This window comes from Mustela erminea, chromosome 10, assembly GCF_009829155.1.
Source record: "Mustela erminea isolate mMusErm1 chromosome 10, mMusErm1.Pri, whole genome shotgun sequence".
NCBI lineage: Eukaryota > Metazoa > Chordata > Mammalia > Carnivora > Mustelidae > Mustela > Mustela erminea.
The window spans coordinates 22,056,216-22,065,069 of record NC_045623.1 but is presented as its reverse complement, the minus strand read 5'-3'; the positions used below and the strand labels follow the sequence as shown (position 1 = coordinate 22,065,069).

Sequence of the window (8,854 nt, the reverse complement as noted above, 5' to 3'; positions counted from 1 at the left end):
CTGGTGACACCAGCTGGTTTACAGTACTTGACTTAAAAGATGCCTTTTTTTTTTTTTTTAAACATTCCACTGAGTGAGGAAATGCAGATGCTTGCCTTTGAACGGACCTCAACTTCAAGCCCATAGGCTGCTCAGTTAACCTGGACAGTCTTGCCACAAGGATTTAAAACCAGTCCTCATATAGTTGGAGCTGCACTTAGCAAAGATCTCCGTGATACATCCGTGTCTGAGGGGACAATAATTCAATATGTAGATGACATTCTAATCTGTAGTCCCACGAAGGAGACATCTGATAAAAATTCTATAACTTTACTTAAGATAGAGGGTATCATGTATCCCCTAAAGAGGCACAAATATCTCAACAAAAGGTATACTATTTAGGATATGAACTGACACCAGGTCACCGTATTCTAGCTACTGACAGAAAAAAATCCATACTGGATCTTGAGCCTCTGACTACAAAAACAAAACAAAACAAAACAAAAAACAAAAAACAACTCTGCACTTTTCTAGGTATGACAGGTTTTTGCCACCTGTGGATTCTGGGATTTGGACTCTTAGCCAAACCATTGTATGATTCTGTTAAAAGTCCCGATGAGAAAACTTTGCTCTGGACTAAAGCCCAGCAAATGGCCTTTCAAACATTAAAAGCTAAACTTCTGTCATTTCCAGCTTTGGTGTTGCCAAATTTAGAAAAACCTTTCCCTCTATGCGTAGCAGAAAAGCAAAGCCAAGCCTTGGGAGTTCTCACCTAAAAATCAGGGAATGAAACAAGACTGGTGAGCTGTTTTTCAAAGTCACTTGACAATGTAGCCCAAGGGTGGCCCACCTGTCTGAGCAGTGACTGCCACAGCCCTCCTGGTAGAAGAAGCCTCAAAGCTCATGATGGGACAGTCTCTGACTGTAATGACTTTATGTCAGATCTGGAATGTCTTAGAGACCAAGGGCCACCAATGGACGATGGAAGGTCACCTTCCTAGGTACCTGGCTATGCTTTTATTTTTATTTTTATTTCTCTTTTTAATTTTATTTATTTATTTTTTTAGATTTTATTTATTATTTATTTGACAGAGAGAAAGATCACAAGTAGGCAGAGAGGCAGGTAGAGAGAGAGGAGGAAGCAGGCTCCTTGCTGAGCAGAGAGCCCGATGTGAGGCTCAATCCCAGGACCCTGAGATCATGACCTGAGCCGAAGGCAGTGGCTTAACCCACTGAGCCACCCAGGCGCCCCTATGCTTTTAGATATATCTGAAGTAATACTTAAAACCTGTCAGCCTTTAAACTGAGCTATTCTTATGCGTGGACCTGATCATCGTACCTCTCTAGAACATGACTATTCAGAAATCATTGATCTTGTCTATTCTAGCAGGCCAGACTTAAAAGACTCCCCTATTAAAAATGCAGATGATAATTAGTTTACTGATGGTAGTAACTTCATGGATAAGGGAGAAAAAAGGGCTGGATATGCTAGTTAGTCTGATTAAAACTATTGAGGCAAGAGGCGCCTAGGTGGCTCAGTTGTTCAGCATCTGCCTTTGGCTCAGGTCATGATCCCAGGGTCCTAGGATTGAGCCCCATGTCAGGCTCTCTGTTCAGCCGGGAGCCTGCTTCCCCCTCTCTCTCTGCCTGCCCCTCTGCCTACTTGTGATTTCTCTGTGTCAAATAAAAAAATAAAATCTTAAAAAAAAAACACACTATTAAGGTAAAACCCCTTCCAATAAATATTTCTGCCCCAAAAGCTGAAATGATAGCACTCACTCATGCTCTTCAATTGGCAAAAGGTCTAAAAATTAACATTATACTGAATCCAAGTATGCCTCTCTGGTACTGCGTGCTCATGGATCTATTTGAAAAGAAAGGGGATTGCTATCAAACCATAACTCCCCAATCCAATCTGGGTCTGAAATCATTACCCCTCTTGAGGCTGCAGATCTGCCCAAGGAGGTAGCTGTGATTCACCTCAAAGGACATCAAAAGGATATGACCTTAGAATCTACAAGAAACAATTTAGCAGACTGTGCAGCCAAAGAGGCAGCAAACAGTAAACAGATACCAGTCTTAACTCCAATGGGATCCATAGCTCCCGTCTATTAAGACCAAGAAATTCACATTGCTCAGGAGCGAGGATAAACTAAAACTACACAGGACTGGCTTGTTAACAATGAGGGAAAATTTTTTATACCCAAAATGCATCAATGGAAGATAACACAGGGCCTACACTAGGCTACTCACTTGGGCAAAGATGCTTTAAAACATTTAATTAAAAATATATTCAATGGAGTAAATTTGACAGGCACAGTAAAACAGGTTTGCTGATCCTGTATTGTCGGTGCCCAAGTAAATCTGGGAAGTGCAGCTCACCCTTCCCCTCTTTTAAAACCAGTCCAAAGACATGGATCCTATCCAGGAGAGGACTGGCAACTTGATTTCACAGAAATGCCACCTTGCAAAGGCTGTAAATATCTATTAGTGTTTGTTGATATCTCCACCAGATGGGTCAAGGCCTTTCTATGTAAAACTGAAAGAGCCCTAGAAATCACTAAGATTTTCTTGTGAGAAATTATCCCCAGATTTGGCCTTCCTTGATCTCTTCAGAGTGACAATGGCCCTTCTTTTACTGCTCAAATAACTCAACAAATAGCCCAAACCTTAAAACTAAATATTTCTTGCATCCAGCCTGGCACCCACAATCCTCTGGGAAAGTAGAAAAAAACTAATCATACTTTAAAATGCCATCTTGCAAAGCTTAGTCTAGAAACCCAGGAAAATCGGGTTACTCTCTTACCAATAGGACTTCTCAGGGTAAGAACTGCTCAAAAACAACCTCTAGGACTCAGCCCTTTTGAGTTATTATATGATAAACCATTTCTTTCTGTAGATCTGTTATTAGATGCAATTATAATTTATTAAATTATTCACTGGGAGCTGGTTTAACTCATAAGTTACTCAATGAATATACTAATCATATACCCCCCAATCCTGATTTAACTATAACTGAAAACCCACCCCATATAAATCCCAGACATATGATTTAAAAATTGGAGGTCAGATACAGCAGAAAATCTAAATACAAAATGGAAAGGTCCATATCAGGTCATACTATGTACTCCCACTGCAGGAAAACTAGGACACTTTTCATGGATCTATATATCTAGAATAAAACCTGTACTTCCTTCACAGGAACCCAGTGAGCAAACTAACATGACTTCTTACTCCTGTGAACCCACAGAAGACCTCAAACTCCTCTTCAAACCAAATGAATGTTGTATATGTTATCTTTATCTTCCTTTCACCTATCTTAACTGACAGTTCCTTTCTACAGTGGACTAGCATTATGCTGAACTACAAAATCAAATGGGTTGTTGGACATGTGGAATTTTGTCCATGTCAAGTACATATTGGTTACCCTGGTGGGTTTCCCCTTTCCAACTCCATTGTACATAACCTACCACCCCTCATGACCCGGGGGTAGCATGCTGCTCTTTCTGCCCACGGGTCCTGTCCCCATGCTTTAATAAATCACCTTTTTGTACCAGAGACATCTTAAGAATTCTTTCTTGGCCGGCAGCTCTGGACCTCACTTACATTCTAAAACTTCATCAGTACCATACCATTCTAAATATTAAGCTGTGTAATATATTTCAAAATCAGGAAGTATAATATCTTCAGCTTTGTTTTTCAAGATCACTTTGGCTATTTGGGTCTTGTAGTTCTATATGAATTTTAAGTATATTTTTTTCTATTTCAGTAAAAATGCCATTGGAATTTTGATGGAAATACCATTGAACCTGTAGATTGCTTTGGCTTGTGTGGCATTTTAACAATCATAAACATGGATGTCTTTCCATTATTTGTGTTTTCCTTAATTTCTTACATCAATGTATTATAACTTAGCTTAAAAATGTTGTATCTCTTTGGTTAAGTTTATTTGTAAGTATTTAATTGTGTTTGATGCTACTTTAAATAGGATTGTTTCTTAATTTCTTTTTGGATAGTTCATTGTTAGGGTGTAGAAACAACTGATTTTAGTATGTTGATTCTATATGCTACAACCTTACTGAATTAGCTTATTAGTTCTGACAGACTTTGAACAGAGTTTTTAGAGTTTTCTATTTATGATATCATATTGTCTACAAACAGACAATTTTACTTCCTCCTTTCTGATTTGGATAACACCCCCCCTTTTTTTAAATTTTTTTTAAGATTTTATTTATTTATTTAACAGAGATCACAAGTAGACAGAGAGGCAGGCAGAGAGAGAGAGGGAAGCAGGCTCCCTGCAGAGCAGAGAGCCCGATGTGGGGCTCTATCCCAGGACCCTGGGATCATGACCCAAGACGAAGGCAAAGGCTTTAACCCCTGGGCCACCCAGGCGCCCCCCCTCCCATTTTTTTCTTAAAAATTGCTCTGGCTATGACTCTCAGTCTGAATAGAAGCTGACTTGAATAGAAGTGACAATAGTGGACATCTTTGTCTTGTTCTTGATCTTAGAGGAAAAGGTAGCAGCTTTTCACTACTGACTCTGGTGTAAGCTGTGAACTGGTCATATATGACCTTTAATATGTTGAGCTAAGTACCCTGTGTTCTCAATATCTTGAGAGTTCTTAATCATGGATGGGTGTTGAATTTTGTCAGATGCTTTATTCACATCTCTGAGATGATCATATGGTTTATATCTTTGATTCTTTTAATGCAGTGTATCACATTTATTCATTTGCATATGTTGAACCATCATTTCATCCAAGGGATAAATTCCACCTGATCATGGTGTATGAGCCTTTTACTGTGCTGTTGAATTTGGTTGCTAGAATTTTGTTGAGTATTTTTCGATCTATATTGAGCAGGAATTGGCTTATAATTTTCTTTTCTTGTATTATTGTCTGACTTCGGTGTCAGGGTAATGGCAGTTTTATGAATTCCTTCCCTTTAATTTTTTGGAAAGACTGGCATTTATTTTTCTTTAAATGTTTGCTACATATTCCCCAGTGTAGCTACCTGTTGCTATCTGTAGCTAGCTTGCTTTGTTGGTATGTTTTTGATTACTGATTCAATCTCCTTACTTGTTACAAGTCTGTTCTTTTTTTTTTTTTTTTTAAGATTTTATTTATTTCACAGAGACACAGTAAGAGAGAGAGCCCCATGCTGTAGAGTTGATCCTAGGACCCTGGAATCATAACCTGAGCTGAAGGCAGATGAGCCACCCACACGCCCCTAGTCTGCTCTTATCTTGTACTTCTTCTTCTTCTTCTTCTTTTTTTTTAAAGATTTTATTTATTTATTTGACAGACAGAGATCACAAGTAGGCAGAGAGGCTGGCAGAGAGAGAGAGAGAGGAGGAAGTAGGCTCCCTGCTGAACAGAGAGCCTGATGCGCGGCTCCATCCCAGGACCCTGGGATCATGACCTGAGCCAAAGGCAGAGGCTTTAACCCACTGAGCCACCCAGGCGCCCCTTATCTTGTACTTCTAAATGGTTCACTCATCGCTGATTGTATGTTTCTAGGAATTTATCCTCTCTTTCTAAGTTACCTAATTTGTTGTTATATAATTGTTCATTGTATTCTCTCATGAATTTTTGTTGTATCAGTTTTTCTCTGTCATTTATAATTTTACTTCAGTCTTCTTTTTTTCCTGTTTCGTTGATTTTTCCTATTGTCCTTCTAGACTGTTTTTCATTTATTTCTGCTCTTTTATTATTTCCTTCCTTCTACAAACTTTGGGCTTAGTTTGTTCTTTTTCTTGTTCCTTGAGATGTAGATTTTTTATTTGACATCTTTTTCTTTCTTAATATAGGCATTTATCATTACAAACTTCCCTCTTAGTACCAACTTTGCTGAATCCCATAAATTTTAGTAGGGTGTTTTTTATGTTAATTTGTCTAAAAATATTTATCTCCCTTTTAATTTTTTCTTTGACCAGTTGGTTCTTCAGAGATGTATTTTTTTTTTAATATTTTATTTATTTATTTGTTAGAGTGAGAGAGAGAGCACAGGCAGGTGGAGTGGCAGGCAGAGGCAGAAGGAAAGGCAGGCTCCCCACGGAGCAAGGAGCCTGATGCAGGACTCGATCCCAGGACTCTGGGATCATGACCTGAGTTGAAGGCAGCCGCTTAACCGACTGAGCCACCCAGGTGTCCCTCTTCAGAAATGTATTATTTGACTTCCACATACTTGTGAATTTCCCAATTTTTCTCCTACTGCTTTCTACTTCATGCTGTTGTGGTTGGAAAAGATACTTGATATGACTTCAATTTTCTTAAACATTTTAAGAATTGTTTTATGGCTTAATATGTGAGCTATCTTTGATAAAGTTCAGTGTGTACTCAAGGAGAATGTGTATTATAATCTCGAATGGAATAGTCTTTATTTGTCTGTTATGTTTATTTGGTCTAAAATGTTGTTTGACTCTGCAGTTCCTTTTTGATTTTCTATCTGGTTAATCTATCCATTGTTGAGTGTGGGATATTGAAGTCTCCTTCAATAATTTTTTAAATAGTTTTATTATAATATAAAATAACACAAAAATAATGTTATTGTTAGTAATAAAAATACAATTATTGTATTCCTGTTTATTTCTCTCTTAAGTTCTGTTACTATTTGCCTTATATATTAGAGATGCTCAGAAACTGGGTGCATATGTATTTACAATTTTAATATCTTTCTGGTAAGTTGACTCATTATGTAATGACTTTCTTGATCTCTTGTGACAGTTTTTTTTTTTTTACTTAAGATCTATTTTTTTCTTGTATTAAGTATAGCCACCCTACACGTAGGGTGTGAGTGGGTGGGGGAGGGTTTCCACATATCCACAAGATATTTTCTGACACCAGCTCAAGGTTTTATAATTTAGTTAAATTCTGACATTACCTGGAAATAGCATCAGATCCTACAAGTTAAAGGCTTAGTCCTCTAAGATTTCACCCAACTCTCCTCACTTCAGGTGCCAGTCACACATCCGGGTTATTACCTGTGCTTTTGGCTGACTGGCTATGGACTGGAGGTTCCAACGGCCCCCTGCTTTGGTTTAATTAATTTGCTAAAGCAACTCAGAACTCACAGTAATTTTTTTTTTTTTTTTTTTTACTTGCAAGATCACCAGTTTATTACAAAGAATATAACTCAGGAACAGCCAAATGGGGAGGATATACAGGGCAAAGTTTGGGTAAGAGTGTGGAGTTTCCAGGCCCTCTCCAGGTGTACCACTCTCCAGTACTGCCACGGGTTGATCAGCCTAGAAGCTCTCTTTCGCGCTTAGGTTTTGGATTTTTATGGAAGCTTCATTAGGCATGCATGACTGATTAAATCATTAACCACTGGTGCCTGGACTAAATCTACAGCCCCTCTCCCTTCCCAGAGGGTGGGGAGTGGGATTAAAGTTCCAACCCTCTAATCACACAGTTAACTCCCCTGGCAATGAGCCCCCATCCTTAGGTGAGTTCTAAAAGTCATCTCATTAGCACAACAAAAGGTACCTTTATGGTGCTCCTCACTTTAGGAAATCCCAAGGGGCTTATGAGCTTTCTGACAGAAATGGGGATCAAGATAAAATATACACTTATTGGGGCGCCTGGGTGGCTCAGTGGATTAAGCCGCTGCCTTCTGCTCAGGTCATGATCTCAGTGTCCTGGGATCAAGCCCTGCATCGGGCTCTCTGCTCAGCGGGGAGCCTGCTTCCCCTTCTCTCTCTGCCTGACTCTGCCTACTTGTGATCTCTCTCTCTGTCAAATAAATAAATAAAATCTTTAAAAAAAAAAAGATAAAATATACACTTATCCATCACAATATCACACATGGAAATTACATGAATCTCATATTTAGAACAGCATTTTTAAGCCAGTAACAACTTAAATTCACTCACATACAAAAATTCTATTTTTTTATTCCCCAACTGTACTTTGTTATTGATGTTGCTATTTGCATATTTTATATTTTTCCATTAACTAGTTATCGTTATAGTTATTATTTTGTCTTTTAACTTTTATACTAGAGTTAAAGGTGAGTTAGAGGATTCTGAATTGATTATATATCTGTATATATTTGTCTTTATATATGTGACTTTATCCTTTCATATTCATGTTAATAATTAATGTCTTTTTGTTTGAATTTGAAGAAATCCCTTTATCATTTAATGTAAGGTAGGTCAGTGGTGATGAACTCCCTCAACTTTTGTTTGGGAAAATTTTTATTTCTTCTTCATTTCTGAAGAACAGCGTTACCAGGTATTGTAACCCTAGCTGCAAGTTTTTTTCTGTCAGCACTTGGAAGGTATCATCCACTTTCTCCTGGCCTGTAAGATTTCTGCCAAGAAAGCTGCCAATAAGCTTATGGAGACTTCCTTGTATATAATGAATCACTTTTCTCTTGCTGCTTTAAAAATTCTCTCTGATTTCTAACAATTTGATTAAATGTGTTTTGGTGTATGTAACTTCTTTAATTCAGTCTGTCTGAACTTCATAAATCTGGATGTTTATTTCCCTCCCCAGATTTGGGGCGTTTCCGTCTATTATTTCTCTAAATAGACTTTTTCCCCCTTCCTCTTTCTCTCATTTCCCTTTGGGTATCCTATAATGTATATATTAGTTTACTTATTGATCTTATGACCCTCTTGGGATTTCTTCACTTCTTTTCATTGGTGTTTTGTTTTGTTTTGTTTTTTGCTCCTCTGACTGAATAACTTTAAATGACTTGCCTTCAAGCTTGTCGATTTTTTTCTTCTGCCTGTACAGTCTGTTGAAATCCTCAGTGAATTTCAGTTATTGTATTTTTCGACTCCACTATTTTTGTTTGCTTTTTTACTAGAGTTTACGTCTCTTTGCTGGTATTCTCATTTTGTTCTTGTATCATTTTCCTGATTATT

At 37.9% G+C, this 8,854-nt stretch overlaps 1 long non-coding RNA gene across 1 annotated transcript; it reads right to left on the bottom strand.

Moving 5' to 3' along the window:
• Positions 1-772: 772 nt before the first annotated feature.
• Positions 773-4,551, bottom strand: LOC116567935. The gene is made up of 3 exons (XR_004276439.1): positions 4,467-4,551; positions 3,321-3,326; positions 773-784 (listed from the first exon to the last, which is right to left on the bottom strand). It is a non-coding gene; the product is annotated as an uncharacterized LOC116567935 (long non-coding RNA).
• Between the last annotated feature and the right edge of the window lie 4,303 nt (positions 4,552-8,854).